The sequence below is a fragment of the Pantherophis guttatus genome, chromosome 12 (genome assembly GCF_059756535.1).
Source record: "Pantherophis guttatus breed Tessera chromosome 12, ASM5975653v1, whole genome shotgun sequence".
Classification (NCBI taxonomy): domain Eukaryota; kingdom Metazoa; phylum Chordata; class Lepidosauria; order Squamata; family Colubridae; genus Pantherophis; species Pantherophis guttatus.
Window position 1 is genome coordinate 2,415,119 of NC_142074.1, and position 16,268 is coordinate 2,431,386.

Consider the following 16,268-nt stretch of genomic DNA (forward strand, 5'->3'; position numbering starts at 1 on the left):
CCTGCTCTCTATACATCATAGCCTCTCCCAAACCAGCCTTCAACCTGATATTGACAGCAACTCTTTGGGAGAAGTTGAGTAACACAAACTTGGGCAGGCAGTCCCGTCCTTAATTCGACAGCTTTAACAACCCCACAGTGAGATGCAACCCTGAAGGCATCTTGCCCAACACAATCTCCATTTGAAAGGGCGTTTCAAAGGCCTGTATCTAAGGTCCTACCCCATTCAACCTCTGCTTGAACTCTAGCAGGCAGATTATCCAGCCCAAATGACCATCCTCCCAAGACCGTTGGGGTGGACAACATCCCTCCATGAACACCTGTAGGACTCTGAGCTGTCCCCCATTTTTGCTAGAATCACTTATTGGAAGTGACCAATGACCAGAAAAGCCAAGTGGTGGATTTTCCCACGAAACCCAAAAGGTTTAAAGAGACCAAATGAATGGAAGGAAACTGAGCAGGTTAAGCATGTCATGGAGGTGGGGGGAGATAGGGGTGTCCCAATCTTCAGGTGCCTGAAAGATGCACACTCATCATTCTCCACAAGGACAAAGGAACACTGCAGCTATTAGGAAAGTTGTCTTTCAGAATTAAACGTCAGTATATTTAAAGAGAGTTTGCCATAGGTTATAAGGTTAATTAATCTATTAACACAGAACAAGTCCAAGCTCAATGGCTGTCAATCATCTCTCTACAGCAGGTGGTTTAGGTGAACAGGCTCTCAGGTGGCTGAGGATTTGCGGTACTGTAGTCCCAAGAACTCTGCGAGAACCAAGATGGAGAAGCGGAATGAGCTTGCCTTTCTTTTATTCCAATGATCACTGCCAAAATAACAGGTTCAAGAACCACTTCAATGGCTGGCTAAAAAGACAGAGATTCCCAGAAAAGGTTTTTAAAGGTATTTTGGTAAAATCCTAATAAAATAAAGTCTGTTTAGTAGCCTCTATGGATGCGCTTAATGGGGCTTCTCCAGAAAATGTGAGCATCGGCTGCTTTTAAAGAAATATGCGACCTCTTTTCTGGAAGAATCTAGGGAATCATCATTTTTTACACTTAAAATTCCTGTTGCTTTTTTACTGCTATGCTCTCCCCAAATGGGTTAAAGAGGACTTATGCTAAATCTGAGGAGCATCGCCTTTGGGTTGGGGGGGAGAGTGAAAATGGCTCTGAATGTATCTTGCTGTTTTCAGAAACCCCAGTTATCGAGGCATGTCCGGGCTCCCAAATCCAGGAGATGGGAAGCAGAAGCCCATGAAATGTTTAAACAGAACCGGCATTGAAGAGACTCCTAAATGTAATCAAGGGGATTTCTCTTTTTAAAGACGTGATCAGCCCAAAGCTGAGCAGAGGCTTTCGATCAAAAGCAGGAGCCTCCAAACTTGGCAACTTTAAGACGCTGGTCGGGGAATTCTGGGAGTTGATGTCCACAAGCCTTAAAGTTGCCAAGCTTGGAGACTCCTGGTCGAAAGCCTCAGTTGCTGTGGCTGATCAGTCTCCTCTCTGTGGTTGAGGAATTTGGTCTTGTCCACACCCAATCTACTGGGGCTGCCCATCCCTGAAAATATATGAAGTACAGGAAAGGAGTGGGGGGAGAGAAGTCGACATTTCCTATGTGCTTCTCAAGCATGAGGGAGTGATTTCATTTCAGTTAATGAAGTGGAACTCAAAAGAGCAAGAAATGTCTTCCCTCTACTGCGCTCTTCCAAAATTATACGCACCCAGATCCCGTCCTTTGCTTCCCTTAAGACTAAGATCATCTTTCGGACTATCTCCACTATTTCTTAAAATCCCTTTTCAGACGGCCTCGTTTTCCAAGGAAATTCCGATAGGCATGTGTCTGCACAAACACACTTCCTGCATCAAAATGATTCAAAATGAGATGGTGGAAATGCATGAACAGAATTAAGATAAGCTAAACATTTAAACAGTAGCAGATTACCGGTAATTAATTTTTTAAAAATGCTCCAACTAATGTACAGATTAACCTACATGTTAATAAATTAGGGTTGGAGTAATTTAGAGCTCCAAACATTGTTAGAGACCCCACACACCCACTTCACGGTCTGTTTCTGTTGCTCCTCTCTGGGAGGAGGTTTTAAAGTATTTCTAGCAGGGCTACCTGATTATGGAACGGCTTCGTTCCCCCGGCCATCCGTCTGGGAAACTCACAGGATTCGTTTTTCTCGCAATGTACATGTATACATCTGGGTTAGACTATATTGTTTCTCTGTGTCATAGAATATATGTGGGTATATGCATATGTATGTATGTATTTTTGTCATGTTTATGTAGTGTATATTAGAGGTGGTGACCTTTTCAGAGTGGTGTGAAACAAAATTTCATCTTAATGTATGCTGATTAGTGTACATTTAAAGTGGCAAATAAAGTTATTCTAAGTCTACGTTGGGCATAATTTATCGTACAGTCAGTGGTGGGATTCAAATAATTCAACAACCGATTCTCTGCCCTAATGATTTCTTCCAACAACCAGTTCACCAAACTGTTCAGAAAGTTAACAACCGGTTCTCCCGAAGTGGTGCAAACTGGCTGAATCCCACCACTGCCTACGGTGCTCCTAAAGCTCCTTCTGCAGAATGGATTTCTTGTTTAGCACCAGGTCTCTCCCAAAGTGCAAGGGTCCAAAGAAGAAGGCAGGAAACACCCCTGAAACTTGGGAGACAAAAGGCTGGGAGAAGCCACAGGGAAGCAGCCAAGGAGAAGAAGCCACCGGCCTCAGCACAGAAGCCGAGCGCCTAAAGAAACCCACCCTTAAATGAGGGCCTTCTGCGGAGGTGCATGAATCACAAACCGCTCCCAAGGTTGAGTCTGGCCCCAAGCGAGGAACGGATGGGCAGAACGGAAGGGGCAGCTCTGCCTCGTCCCAGGCCCGGAGGCAAAGGCGCCTCAAGCAGTCACTGGATGTCCCAGGGCCATCCTTGCAACCCCCATCATCCGCAAAGCAAAAGCAAAACAGGTTTCTCTCTCTGCTGCTCCTATGTGTCAACTCCCCACACGGCCTCCACTCCCTCCACACCCCGGAAAGCCCTCGGGGGGGGGGCCCACAGTCGTCCATGCTCTGCTCAGGGGGAAGAAGGCGACGGTGTGGTTTTCCTCTCTGTGGAAATTCTTCCTCTGCTCTGAAAACTCTGCAGCTGCAGCTTATTCGCAGACACACTTCCTAGAAACAAAGAGGACCACAGACCAGCGTGAAAATGTTTCTGCTGCTATTTTCCAAGATGGGCTGGGCAACCAGCAGCTTGTGATCATAGAAATAATGGAGAAGTTGTTGGCTTCCGCTGCAGCCATTTTTGTCTTCTGCTAGGAAGCTCCACCATTTTCCTTTCCCTCCCACAGCCAGCAATGCCCGTGAAGAACCTGCCCCGGTTAGACAGCAGCTCTGCCCCTCTGCCTTCCCACAACACGGGAGAGCACAGCCGATGCTCCTGCTCTTGTCTTTGTCTTGTGAGACACTCTGTGTAACTCTCTTCACCACAAGCTGAGAGGAATGGCGTTCCCACTACTTCTGGGGAGGAAAGAGTCCAACATGGGGACAGGAAAGGTTTTGGTGTGGCATATGATCGGGGGTTTGCCAGGGTCGCTGGGTAGTGAGACAGGTGGCACACAAGTTGAAGTACAAGTAGTCCTCAACTTACAACAGTTCATTTAGGGGCCCTTTGAAGTTACAACGGCACTGAAAAAAATGACTTGTGATCATTTCCCACACTTATAGCATCCCCATGGTTACCCGAGTTACATTTGGATACTTGACAACTGACTCACATTTGTGACAGTTGCAGGGTCCCAGGATCATGTGATCTTTGTTTTGCGACCTCCTGACAAGCAACGGGGATGCCAGATTCACTTAACAACCGTGTTACTAACGTAACTGCAGCGTTTCACTTGACAAACGTGACAAGTCTTAAAATGGGGCAAATCTCACTTAATAAATTTCTCACTAAGCAACATAAATGTTGGGCTCAATTGTGGTCGTAGGTTGAGGATTGCCTGTAAATGAAAACTGGCCATCCACAGCTTGTGTGGCCTGGCCAAAATAAGGGTCCTTCCCCAGCAGGAGTGGGTTCCACTTACCTTCACTACCGGTTTGGAACTGTGAGCGCGTGCGTGTGCGCTCACTTCACTCGTGCACGGCGCTTCTGCGCATGTGCAGAGTGTCCGTGATGATGTCCGGGTGGGCGGGCGGAGCCTCCCACTGCCGCCACCTGCCTTTGGGATGCCCCACAGCACACTGGCCTCTCTCATTCCGCTGGACGCACCAGAGGATGGATTTAGGTAATCCACCAGATTCTGACTGAACACGAAGAAAAGCCTCCTAAAGCAGCAGCAGTCTCCAACCTTGGCAACACCTGTAAGCCTGGTGTTGAAGTCCACAAGTCTTAAAGTTGCCAAGACTGGAGACCAGTGGTGGGTTTCAACATTTTTTACTGCTGGTTCTGTGGGTGTGGCTTGGTGGGCGTGGCATAGCTTGGTGGGCGTGGCAGGGGAAGGATACTCCAAAACCCCCATTTCCTCCCAATCAGCTGGGACTTGGGAGGCAGAGAATAGATGGGGGCAGCTGGAGGGTTTTTCTTTCATAAAGGGGCTACAAATGCACAGGGTGGTCTCAAGCTCTGCGCATTTCCTCCCACTCCCGTCACGGGCTTCTCGCTTGCTGCGATGAATGACAGGAAACCACATGACCAGCCCTGAGCTGGGCACAAGACGGCCACCTGCCTGCAACGCCTCCGATGCCAGGGAGCTGCCTCTGGCCCGACTCCGGCGATCAGGACCTGCCTTTCACCCTGAAACCTTTGCTGAAAGGGGAAAAGGCTGCTCTGAAGTTCATCGACGTTCACCTTTTCTGAGGAAGACGGGCCAGCCAAGGTGCTTGAGGTGGAGAAGGAGAATCCACAGCAATTGAAGACGGGCACAGCCAAAAACGGGGATTTTCATCTGTGCCAAAACATATTCATGAAACGGTGTTATTGAAGAGCTGGGCAGACATTTTGTGCTAGTGTGTGTCCCTTTGAGAATGTGTTGTGGGTGCTGTCACAAAATGGCTTGTCCACCCAGGATCACCCACTTGCCTGGAAGTAAAGTCGTTGCCTTCCTCTCAGCTCAGCCACAAAAAGGGGTGGCTGGAGAAAAGGCCAGGCTGCCACCTCTTTTTTTTTATCTTCTCGGCAGAAACTCCAGGGTCCCCGACGGGTTCTAGACCATCCAAATTATCCCTGAGGCCAGACTCTTTCTTTTGCAGCTGGTCAGCTCCACACGCATTCTTGATCTCTGGGCTGACATTGTCTACATCTAACTATCTTAAAATTTAATACACACACACACACAAAGCAGGTGCAGCAAGAACCTGGAAGGCACTAGAGAGGCAAGCAACATGGTGAAACAGCGGCAGCTGCCCTCTGTGCATCCCCTGCAACCAGTGGTGGGATTCAGCCGGTTCGCACCACTTCGGGAGAGCCGGTTGTTAACTTTCTGAGCAGTTTGGTGAACTGGTTGTTGGAAGAAATCATTAGGGCAGAGAACCGGTTGTTAAATTACTTGAATCCCACCACTGCCTGCAACTCTCTCGCCAAGCCCTGAAGGTCAAGGCGCTTCCAGGAGGCTCCTGCAGCTGGAGGAGGACATGCTTCCAGGTGAAGAGAGGTCAATGGTGGAAAATGGCCTCCAGGGGCCCAAGAGCCCGAACAGCTGGGCTGATTCAGGGGAAGGGAAAGGGAAAGGGAAGGGAAGATGTCCCAGCACAAGAGGAGAGCACCAGCTCCCTTGCACCAGGATCCCAACTGCTGACTTCTTTGGCGTCTTTGCCCCCCGCCCCTCCAAATCAAGGACCCTGGAAAGGCCATGTCAGTAAGAAGCCGGAGGAAAGAGGTGTTGCACAAGAACCGTTGCCCTTCGGAAGGAAGCCAAGGCTGCTCCCAGCCCTCTGGAAAAGCTGTCCTGGCCATTGGGATGCAGGTTTCTTTTGGCAGAAGGTTGGAGGTTGCCTGGCTGTTCTTCTCAGCACAGCCTGTGAATGCCTGTGTGCAATATTTTAAATCTAATCTTTCCCCTTCATTTAAAATATCGGAGAGGTAGACTGCCTCTGGCTACGGAGGGGCAACTCTTAACTATTTTACAGCAAACCTATTCAACCAACGAGTCCTCGGGGGGAAAACTGGGCTCTCTTTTCTCTGCCACTTTGACTGGCCCAAAGCTGGAGGACGGAAGGCGTGAAAAATGCACACCTTGGGAAGCGTTATCTGACGATGGATTCGGAGAGGTCAGGCCGCCTGTGGTTGGCTTAAGCAAGGCAGCCTCCAGTCTTGGCCAGTCCTGTTCTCTCCCCCTTTATTCGGATGCCAAGCACAGGGCCCCGATAAGCAGCTGATAAAACGGATAAACAGTGCCAGGAAATGTCCCGACACCGGCTGGGAGAATAATGCATCATTATTAAGTGGCAGCGGAGATAAAACTGCCAGTCGTGCCAAAAGGGGCAGCGGATGGGGTGGAATTCGGAGCCGCCTGGTGCATAATCTCCCCCAAATCCAGGACAGAACTCCTTCATTCATATCTCGGGGTAACGTCCAGATTCCTCCCGAGCTCCTCCGAACCAACAGGAAAGACAGATTTGCCGTCCAAGGAAAACAAAGAGGTGGACTGCCTCGCCCTGGGCCAGCCAACCAGAAGCTGACACAGCAGCCACCACAGTAAATCCAGCGAAGTGACAGGGAGATGACTCGGAGGAGGGGGGGGAAACCTCCGGCCCTTTGACAGCTTTCTCCTTGTTCCCCATTCTGTGCAATTTTTTTCCAAGCCCAGGGACAGAAATGTCGAAACAAGGTTGGCAGGATTAGTGAAGGGAACACTGATGCCAAGATAAGTCTTGCGTGGCTGATGCCCACTGTACAAGCCAAACCTTGGCATGACCCAGGACAAACATCCTCCTTGTTCAAAGCCGCAGAGAGCTTTGGACGTGGCCCAGCCATTTTCATACCGATCATCCGAAGAGGCTGACAGTAGCTGGGTGGGAATATTGCAAGTCAATTGTTTCACATTTTAATCTTACAATCTGGGAAGAAGGAAGATGGAAAGGGGTGGATTTTACAGGACGGAATTTACCCAGCTACGGAGGAAGGAAAACTTGGCTTCTGAGAAGCAGGCAACTGAAGGAGGAAAAATGGGAGCCAGTTTGGTCTAGCGGTTAAGGCACCAGGCTCAAAGACGGGAGACCTGAGTTCAAGTTCCATCTTAGCCACGAAAGCCTGCTGGATGCCTTTGGGCCAGTCCTTCTCTCTCAGCCCAACCTACCTCACAGGATTGTTGTTGTGGGGGAAATAGGAGGAGGAATGTGTGTTGGGTATGTTCACTGCCCTAACTTAGTTGTAAAAAGAATAAAAGAGGAATAAAAGTATGAGCCATGGTGGCGCAGTGGATAGAATGCAGCATTGCAGGCAAACTCTGCCTACAGTCAGGAGTTCGATCCTGATTGGCTCAAGGTTGACTCAGCCTTCCATCCTTCCAAGGTCAGTAAACCAGGACCCAGATTGTCGGGGGCAAGAGGCTGACATTTGCAAACCGCTCAGAGAGTGCTTTAAAGCACCATGGAATGGTATACAAGTCTAAGTGCTATTGCTAAAAAAGCCATTTTAAATAGGATAGACGGCATGACCCGAAAAGAATGACAAAGGCAAAAAGGCCCTGGCTGTGAAAGGTGGCCGAGACCTGCAGGAGCCCCAGGCTGAGGGCCACGCTCGACAGCTGCCTCTGCAAGGCAGGCAACAGTGAGAGAAGCATCAAAACAGACCTTTTTAGGAAAAGGCTTCCCGAGAGAAGGCAAGGCTCCCCTGGCATTACAGCCGTGGTGAAATCTAAAATTTGTTACTACCGGTTCTGTGGGCGTGGCTTGATAGGGGTGTGTGTGTAATGTGACTGGGTGGGTGGGGCCTTTTTTTCTTTTTCTTTTTTACTTTTAAAACCATTTTTCTACAACCTCTTCGGGGAGGAGGTTGTAAAAAAATGCTTTCAAAAGGCTCTGACGATCCCAGCTGAGTTGCCTGATTGGCAGAGGCTTTTTTTCTTTTAAAAGCCTCTGCCGATCAGGCAACTCAGCTGGGATCGTCAGAGCCTTTTAAAAGCATTTTCTTTTACAACCTCTTCGGCCAAAGAGGTTGTAGAAAAAATGCTTTTAAAAGAAAAAAAAGCCTCTGACGATCCCAGCTGAGTTGCCTGATCCTCAGAAGCTTTTAAAAGAAAAAAAGCCTCTGCCAATCAGGCAACTCAGCTGGGATCATCAGAGGCTTTTTATTTTTTTACTTTTAAAAGCATTTTTTCGCCCGAAGAAGTTGTAGAAAAAATGCTTTTAATTTTTTTTTTTTTTTAAAAAAAGCCTCTGATGATCATGCGGCTCAGCTGGGCAGGGTTGGGCCCAGGGATTTTTGCTACCAGTTCTCCGAACCACCCGCCTCCATCACTACAGGATTGGGCGATCAGGTCTGAACTGGGAGCATTTCACCCCTGCATTACAGCAACTTCCTATATCATCTGGAAATCCCTGAATGATTTTCTTGAACATCCAAGTGTGGAAATTCCCCAGCTTCACTGTACAGTTGGGCTAAATGGCTGAATTCCCATCAGGGTTAATCTAAAATCACCATTTCTTTCATTTCAGCCTGCTGTTCCTTGCTCTGTCCGAACTCCAGCTGTTTCCAGCTACCCTGTGTAACGAAACACTAGAAATCTTTGATGAGTTGTCACAGGAAGGTTTTGAAACATGCCTCTGGTTTCTAACACCCAGAACCAAGATAGCTTTAGGAGGAATATCCCCCGCCCAAAATTAAAAAGGACCTCTCTCTTTAAACCTCTGAGTCCCAAACGCCTGCAGAAGTTAATATAATTATGTGCCGTGACTTTGACGGAGACGCAGCACAAGGAGAGTCATTGTGGCTCAATTATTAACTGGGCTGGGGGAGGGAAGACCCTTGACTTAATCGGAATGTGGTCTAACTCAGCTGCTGCAAAAGGCGGCAGGACCGGGCATAAAGGTTAATGCATTCCTTCTCCGTGCTGGCCTTGGTCCTCCTTCCACGTCATTCCGAAAGAGGTCCTTGCTCTCTGGAACGGCTAAATCCCGCTCACCAGCCTCTGCCTGCACTTCCTCCAGGGAGGAGGAAACAGGCTTAAAGAGGCAGGACTGTAGAACTTCTCCAAAAGAAATAACCCCCAAGCGAAGGAGAAAAGGGCAGCCGGGGACCCCTTCTCAAATGCATGAGGACTTATTCATTGGTTCGATTTATATGCCACCCGTTTCCAGAGACTCAGGGCGGCTTACAATGCGTTAAGCAATAGCCTTCATACTTTTTCAATATACCTGCTTAGTAGGGCTTTCGCCCCCCCTCCCAAAGCGGTGTTCTTTTTTACACAAAGTCAGTTTATTGCCCCCACAAACCGGGTCCCCATTTTACCTGCCTCGAAAGGATGGCAGGCTGAGTCAACCTTGAGCCTGGTGAGATTTGAACTTGCAGTAATTGCAGGCAGCTGGTGCTACTTAACAGCACTTTAGTCTGCTGCGCCACCAAGGCTCTTATCTTGTAGAGCTACTCACCGACAAGGGAAGGCAACTCTGCATGTAAAGATTCTGCCCCAAGGAACCCTTGAAAACTAAGCTTGGGTTTCATTTCTTAAGGTCTAGACTCTAGGGCAGTGTTTCTCAACCTTGGAAGCTTGAAGATGGGTGGACCTCAACTCCCAGAATCTGGGAGTTGAAGTCCACCCATCTTCAAGCTTCCAAGGTTGAGAAATACTGCTCTAGGGCCACATCCTGGGACCCCTCCCCTCCCCTCCATCTTCATCTCCCTATAACCTGAGCACAGCCTGACCTATGCTCATCTTTGAGTATGCCAGTAGTTAGATGCTCAGATATGGAGAGGCTGTTCGGTTCTCTCCCTTCAAACTCCAGAACTGAATATTCCACCTTGGCCGGGAAGTCTGTGCTGCAAGAGTAGCCTGAAACAGGTTAAGAGAAAGAAGAGGGAGAGGGAGGCAAAGAGAGAGAGAAAGAGAGAGCACACTAGAAAGGTTTTTTTTTAAAACATTTCTTCCTTTTAATGTTTTGTTTCTTGGACTGTTTTTATTTCTTGGCTAACAACAGTATAACTGAAGGAGTTTCTATTAGAACGCAACACCCGCTGACCCTCGTAAAATTGCTTTTAAATTAATGCAACACTCCTCATGGTCATTCATAAAGCATCTGCTGCAGACAAAATAAAGCTTGAAATCACACACCCCCACCAGAAAAATTCCACTCAAGCACCAAATGGCCAACTGGGCCCACTAAGGAACATAAAGCCAGCCAACTGGAGTTCAAAGCACTCCAAAGCCTGTATGGGATTCGGATGGAGCTCAGCCTAGGAAGGAGCCTGACCCACTTCCCGAGGGTGGGGCACCCCAAGCTTTTCCTCCCACAGCAGGGCTTCTTCCTGGCCTTGGCAGGATCCCCGGAAGGCCACTGGCCCCTCCAGCTGCAGCCTCTTCCCCTTCTTCACTTCAGGGTTTTCAGGAATCCAGGGACACGTCTGCCTCCTCTCACACAAACCAACTGATTTTTGTAGCCAGTTAGCCTCAGAGCTGCAAAGAGGATACTGGCTGGCCATTCCTTCCACAATTCTTTTATCAAGGAACTATGAGAATAAGATTAGCTGGTATACCCACGTAAGACCCACGCTGGCTCCCAAGACACTCCAAGCAGAATTTAAGGTGCTGGTTGTCAACTTTAAACCCTTCATACCAAGAGGCTGGGCTACTCATCGACTCTCCCTGCTGGCTTCTGCTAGTCTTACTAGATCTGGCAGAGTGGGCAGATGCCATGTGGAGGAGGGCCCAGAAAGCGTAGGGCCTTCTCTGCCCTATGGGACACCCTCCTTGGAGACATGGACGGTGTCTACCCTGCTGGCTTTTTGGAAGACTCAACTCTTCCCCCAGGCATTGGGGCCAGACTTTTGGTAGAGGATTATTAAGAATTTTTTTTTCCTTTTCCCATTCCTCCTTTGGAAAACCACCTCTTCCATGGATCAGGAGCTCCCACAGAGCCAGCGTGAAAGACCACAGCCTGGAAGGAGAAAAAGACCATCCTTCTCTATCCTTGAAACATCCCTGCTGTTCCGCATAACTGGCCAGGCAAGACAAAGGCAAGTTTGAGGAAGCCATCCCCCTCCCCAGAAAATTTCCTTATAAAATAATCCAAAATGAGTGGGAACAAGCTGACCCAATTCCAGCAGCAAATGTGAAAGCCATCCTGGCTCCACCAAAATCTGGAAAAGCTTAGGGAGAGGTCAACAGATGGTCTTAGTTATTGATGGAAATTAAAATATGTTTTGAAAATGGGAAGAGGGCTGAACAAGAATACTCCAACACAGAAAACTGAATTAAAAATTAAAGCGATTAAACTATTTGGGATACAATGAAGAAATACTCTAAGGAGTCAGAATTTTGCAGAGCAGATATATGAGGCAAACACTATAAATGTCAGCGTTCAAGAAAAAAATTAATAGAAAGGAAATCGTAAATACTGGAGAATGTTGAAAAATGACAGGCTGCAGGTACAGATAGTGTATTATATGCTAAAATATATGCTTGTGGTTTGCTTGGGGAATAACTGTGCAATTTGCCAAAAGGGTATGATGAGGCTTGCGTTGGTGTGGGATGATTGTTCCCTGTGCAAAATGAAAGTGAATGCAAAACAAGAAAGTGAAGGCAGATGAAGTGTGAAGTGCGCCTGGAGGGCACTGGAAGAGTTCTGACTGAAGGGGAGGGAAGGAGGAAGGGAAACAATGATGGACACATTTATGGTTAGTGTATAAAGAACACTTTCACTGTTGTTAGAGGACTTAGTTGGTGACTTAAAAATACATATATTTTTGTATACAAAGATGCTGTATTGGTTGGTTGAAAAGCCAAAAGTTGGAAATACCTTGACAAAGAAGGAACCTTTTAACCTGTGTGGTGGTTATGCAAAAAAATTCAAAAGTGCTGGAAAGAAATACACCAAAACATTCATAAACTTCTGAAACTCAAATACAAATTAAAATCACAAATATTTTAATAGATATGATCCCAGTGAAGATAAATGAAAAGTTTCACAATGTATGTCGAGCGGGACAATAATCAATCTTGATACAACAATAAACACAGAAATAAATTCCTATTACACACAAAAAAAGGAAGCAGATTTTATGTACCTTATTTCTAACTATAAGATCTATTGTTCAGCATAGGAAAGACAAATGTATGGCCTCAAATATTCAGTTGTCAGAATTCAGAATTGATGACACCGACAATTTACAAATCAATAACTTATCAATATAAATTACTTATAGATGAGAATGAATTAAGGCTTCCATTCATTGAAACATTCACTCTACAACTTTATGTTTGTATATCTGGGAGTATATAGTAAATGCTCTATATATTTATGTTTCTTTTTTAAGCTTTCTTTTTTTAGAAATGCTGTATATTCTTTTCCTTTGGTTTTTGTAGTCAGCTAATAAAAGAATAAAACAATAAGAAGAAGGAGGAGCCAAATGATTTGTAGAACATGTTAGACAGATCATATGATTCAATGAAGTGAATAGTCCAGAAAATTACAGTGTCAAGGACCAGGTTACCTGACCGGGAAAATGCAACTAATAACTTACAAGTTACAAATAAATGGTGACAAACTGAAGCAGGAAGATAAATTGCGAATGTTTACTAAAGATGAGGAAATACATGGAGAAATGTTAATGATCATACAAAGCTAGTAGCTACCATATGGTCTCTTGCAAGAAATCAACGCTTGTTTTAAAACTGCAAAATGGCTATCAGTAAAAGTATGCTTCTTCTGCCCTCTGGGTTATAGGGAAATAAGGTTTACATCAGGAGCAGCATGAACATAAGCTGGATGCAATGGGAGGGAATGGGCTAAGAAAGGTGAGTGGTGAAACTAGAAGAGGCAGGATCAAATATGAATGGACCTGAACAAGTGCGAACCAAATACAGGATTGAATGATCTCTATGAAGGACGCATATTGAGGTAGTTGGGAGATGCAGAAATAGCGAGGATCAAATACGAAAACTAATGCACGAAGGAATTGTGCTGGAGAAGCAGAGACAAAATCATGGCTGGGCAGAGTTAAGAAGAGTAAATCTCTAGTCTCGGTGCCCAGCCCAGATTGGACCTTGCAACATTATCCTGGGACCCATATATTTGTCTTCCTTCATTCGCGAGAGTTAGAAATCCTTAAAAAGGCGCCAAGTTAAAGAAAGGCGACAGGTGAAATTGTGTTTAATGAGAGCAAGCTTGGAAAGCTAAGGAGAAGCAGTGGTGCTTGGCGCCGTGTCTCCTGCCCTGAAAGGGCCCGGCCTTCCACCACAGACCTCCCGGGCTCAGCAGATGCTCCGACTGGCAAAGACCCTCCTGAGCGGATGACCAAAGCTGTTCCCCCAGGGTCGGCTGAGGCTTGTGCCAACAGGCTGGTCTCTTGGCAGCTGGCAGTGGGGAGAAGGCAGCGTGGGAGAGGCAGGTCAGTTGGAAGGAAGCCCTGAGCCCAGCCCTGCCATGCTTCTTTCACCACTGACGCCCCCCACCCTCCAGCAGCCCACGCAGGAGAGTCTCACCTGCCCAACTGCCAGGGCCGGCTCTGAAGGTATCCACAAGGCTTTCCCTTCACTTTCTTTTTTTCCCCTTCACTTTCGCCCAGGCTGCTCAGCCAACCATGAGTTGCTCTGAAGGCGCATTCAGGGGGCGACTCAAGTCTCCCTTTTCAAGCTCTATTAAGGCAATGAAAAGCCCTGAATGCCACCCTCCCGACAAAGAAGCTACTCATCTGCTTATCTTTCTCTTTTTCCACGCTCTCATTCCGCCACCCTCGCAGCACGCGCCGCCTTAACCACATGGATACACCAGCAGATCCAAGCGTTGAACAGGAAAGGAGAAAGCCCAACCTTCGCTAATAAAGGCTGCCTTTCCCCTTTGAAGCAAGCTCAGAAAGGAGGAGAAGCGCAGATCATCGGTGGAAGTTACAGCTTAAATAAAAGGGCGACTCGGACATCTGGGGCGGGGTTGAGGTTCTCCGCCCGAGTCGGTCAGGCGGCATCAGCACGAGCTCCCTCCCCAAAGATGCCACCGAGCCTGGATCCACAACCAGAACCGCCGCCTGCCCTGATCCGCCTCCCCGTCGGGGAGACCTCTCGGCCAGCCCAGCAGAGTCTCTAAGGGGCTCCAAGAGCCCCCCCAGCACAGCAGCCCCCGGCATTCCAAGGCAGGGAGTCCCGTCCACAGCTCCGGACGGGCTCCTGCCTGCCTGCCCGCCTGCCTGCCCAGGGCAAGAGACGGGCAGAGGGAGGGCTCCAGCCGGGGGCAGAGAGCCTGCGGCACTCCAGGCCACAAGAGCCCACTGGGGAGCCTGACTCCCGCCCGGCTCTCCTCCCCTGCCCCGGGCAGCGCGGCTCCCCGCGAAGGCAGCAGCTGGCCGGGCAGGAGAAGGGAGGCTCGGCTTCCGCTCCTCGCGCACCGAGCCGAGCAGCGGACGCCCCGGCCCCGCACACTCCCGGCGGCCGCCTCCCCGCGCCAGGAAACGGGGGAGCCGCGCGCTGCTGCCCGGCCGCCGGGGCTCCCAAGCGGGGCTGCGCGGCATCCTCCGCCCGCGCAAGAGGCGAGTCCTCGGTGGCTCTGGGCCGGCGCAGCTGCAGCCCAGCCAGCCCCGAAGAAGCCCCCGGAGCGGAGTCCAGGGAAGGGGGTCCCGGCCCCTCCAGCGCTGCAGCCCACCAAGGCCGCCCCGCCGCCGCTCTTACCCCGAGGCCGCGTCCCCGTCCCGGCAGGAGCCGCCAGCCGCGAAGAGCAGCCCGTCGTCCGAGCGAGTGAGCGGCTCTGCGCTCAGGTGGCCGGCCGGATGAGGCCGCCTCCGCCTCCGCCCCGCCCGCCCGCCTCTCCACAGCGACCCTGCGCGGTTGGCCGGGCTGAGAGCCGCGCGGAGCTTTCGGGGCGCATCTCTCCCTCCGGCCCCGGTCAGTGTTCCCGAGCCCTGGCTGGAGAGCCTGGAGGCGCCGCCCCAATTGGGCCATTCGGCCCCTAAGTAACAGAGTTGGAAGGGACCTCGGAGGGCTTCTAGTCGAGCCCCTGCTCAAGCCTCTCAGTTTAGACCAGGGCAGTGGTGGGATTCAAATAATTTAACAGCCGGTTCTCTGCCCTTCTGATTTCTTCCAACAACCAGTTTGCCAAACTGCTCAGAAAGTTAACAACCGGTTCTCCCGAACGGGTGCGAACCGGCTGAATCCCACCACTGGACCAGGGGTGGGCAGATGTGGCCCCTTTACAACTTGTGGACTTCAACTCGGACCATCTGCGGCCAGCGACTGCTCCCCATCGCCCAGTGCGTTCCCACAGGGAGGGCCTCCTTGGGGTGCCATTGGCCAGACAATGTCGGCTGGCGACCCCTAGGGAGCGGGCCTTCTCTGTGGGCCCACCTACCCTGTGGAGTCAGCTCCCCCTGGGGCTCCGGGTGGCCCCTGACCTTCGCTCTTCCCGCCATGGCCTTAAAATATGGCTATTTCGCCTGGCCGGCTTGGACTGAAGGGGTTTTAGAGGGGATTTTAATGGTTTTTATAGTTTTATTGGGTATTTTTTAAAAATTGAACTTTGTGTTTTTTTATTGTTGTGAGCCACCCTGAGTCCTTTCGGAGATAGGGCAGCATATAAGTCCAAATAATAAATAAATAAATAAATAAATAAATAAACTCCCAGAATTAAAGCACTGTTATTGACAGATTAACATCTGCTGCTTGCAATTACTGCAAGTTCAAATCTCACCAGGCTCAAGGTTGACTCAGCCTCCCATCCTTTCTAAGGTAGGTAAAATGAGGACCCAGTTGTGGGGGCAATAAGCTGACTTTGTATAAATATACAAAAGGATGAAGGCTATTGCTTAGCGCATTGTAAGCCGCCCTGAGTCTCCGGAGAAGGGCGGCATATAAATTAAAGCAAAAAAAAAAAAAAAAATTCTGAGACCGCTGTCTCAGGAATTCTGGGAGTTGAAGTCCACAGGTTGTAAAAGGGCCACATTTGCCCACCCCTGTTTTAGACACAAGGTTGTCCAGTCCCTTCCGAAAAGCCTCCAGTGGGGAGCACCCACAACTTCTGACGGCCAGAGTTTCCCATTCGGAAGGCTTGTGCCTGGGACGCTGCGTGTGCCCACATAAAGGGGTGGCAGGCCGGAGTTGGGGCCTTGACTCACCCGTTCTCAATTC

At 49.2% G+C, this 16,268-nt stretch overlaps 1 protein-coding gene across 8 annotated transcripts in view; it reads right to left on the minus strand.

The window, feature by feature from the left end:
* The window catches only part of STARD8 (StAR related lipid transfer domain containing 8), a 120,423-nt gene extending 105,473 nt beyond the window's left edge, over window positions 1–14,950 (minus strand). For 2 of the 8 annotated variants that reach the window (XM_087877731.1, XM_060692031.2), the window contains exon 1: window positions 14,817–14,950. The gene's annotated coding sequence lies outside the window, so the exon portion shown is untranslated. Of the gene's footprint in view, window positions 1–1,717; window positions 1,784–13,640; window positions 13,751–14,816 lie in introns of those variants that run through there. The other 6 variants (XM_087877727.1, XM_034435136.3, XM_087877733.1 and 3 more) reach the window with 5 other exon arrangements.
* Between the last annotated feature and the right edge of the window lie 1,318 nt (window positions 14,951–16,268).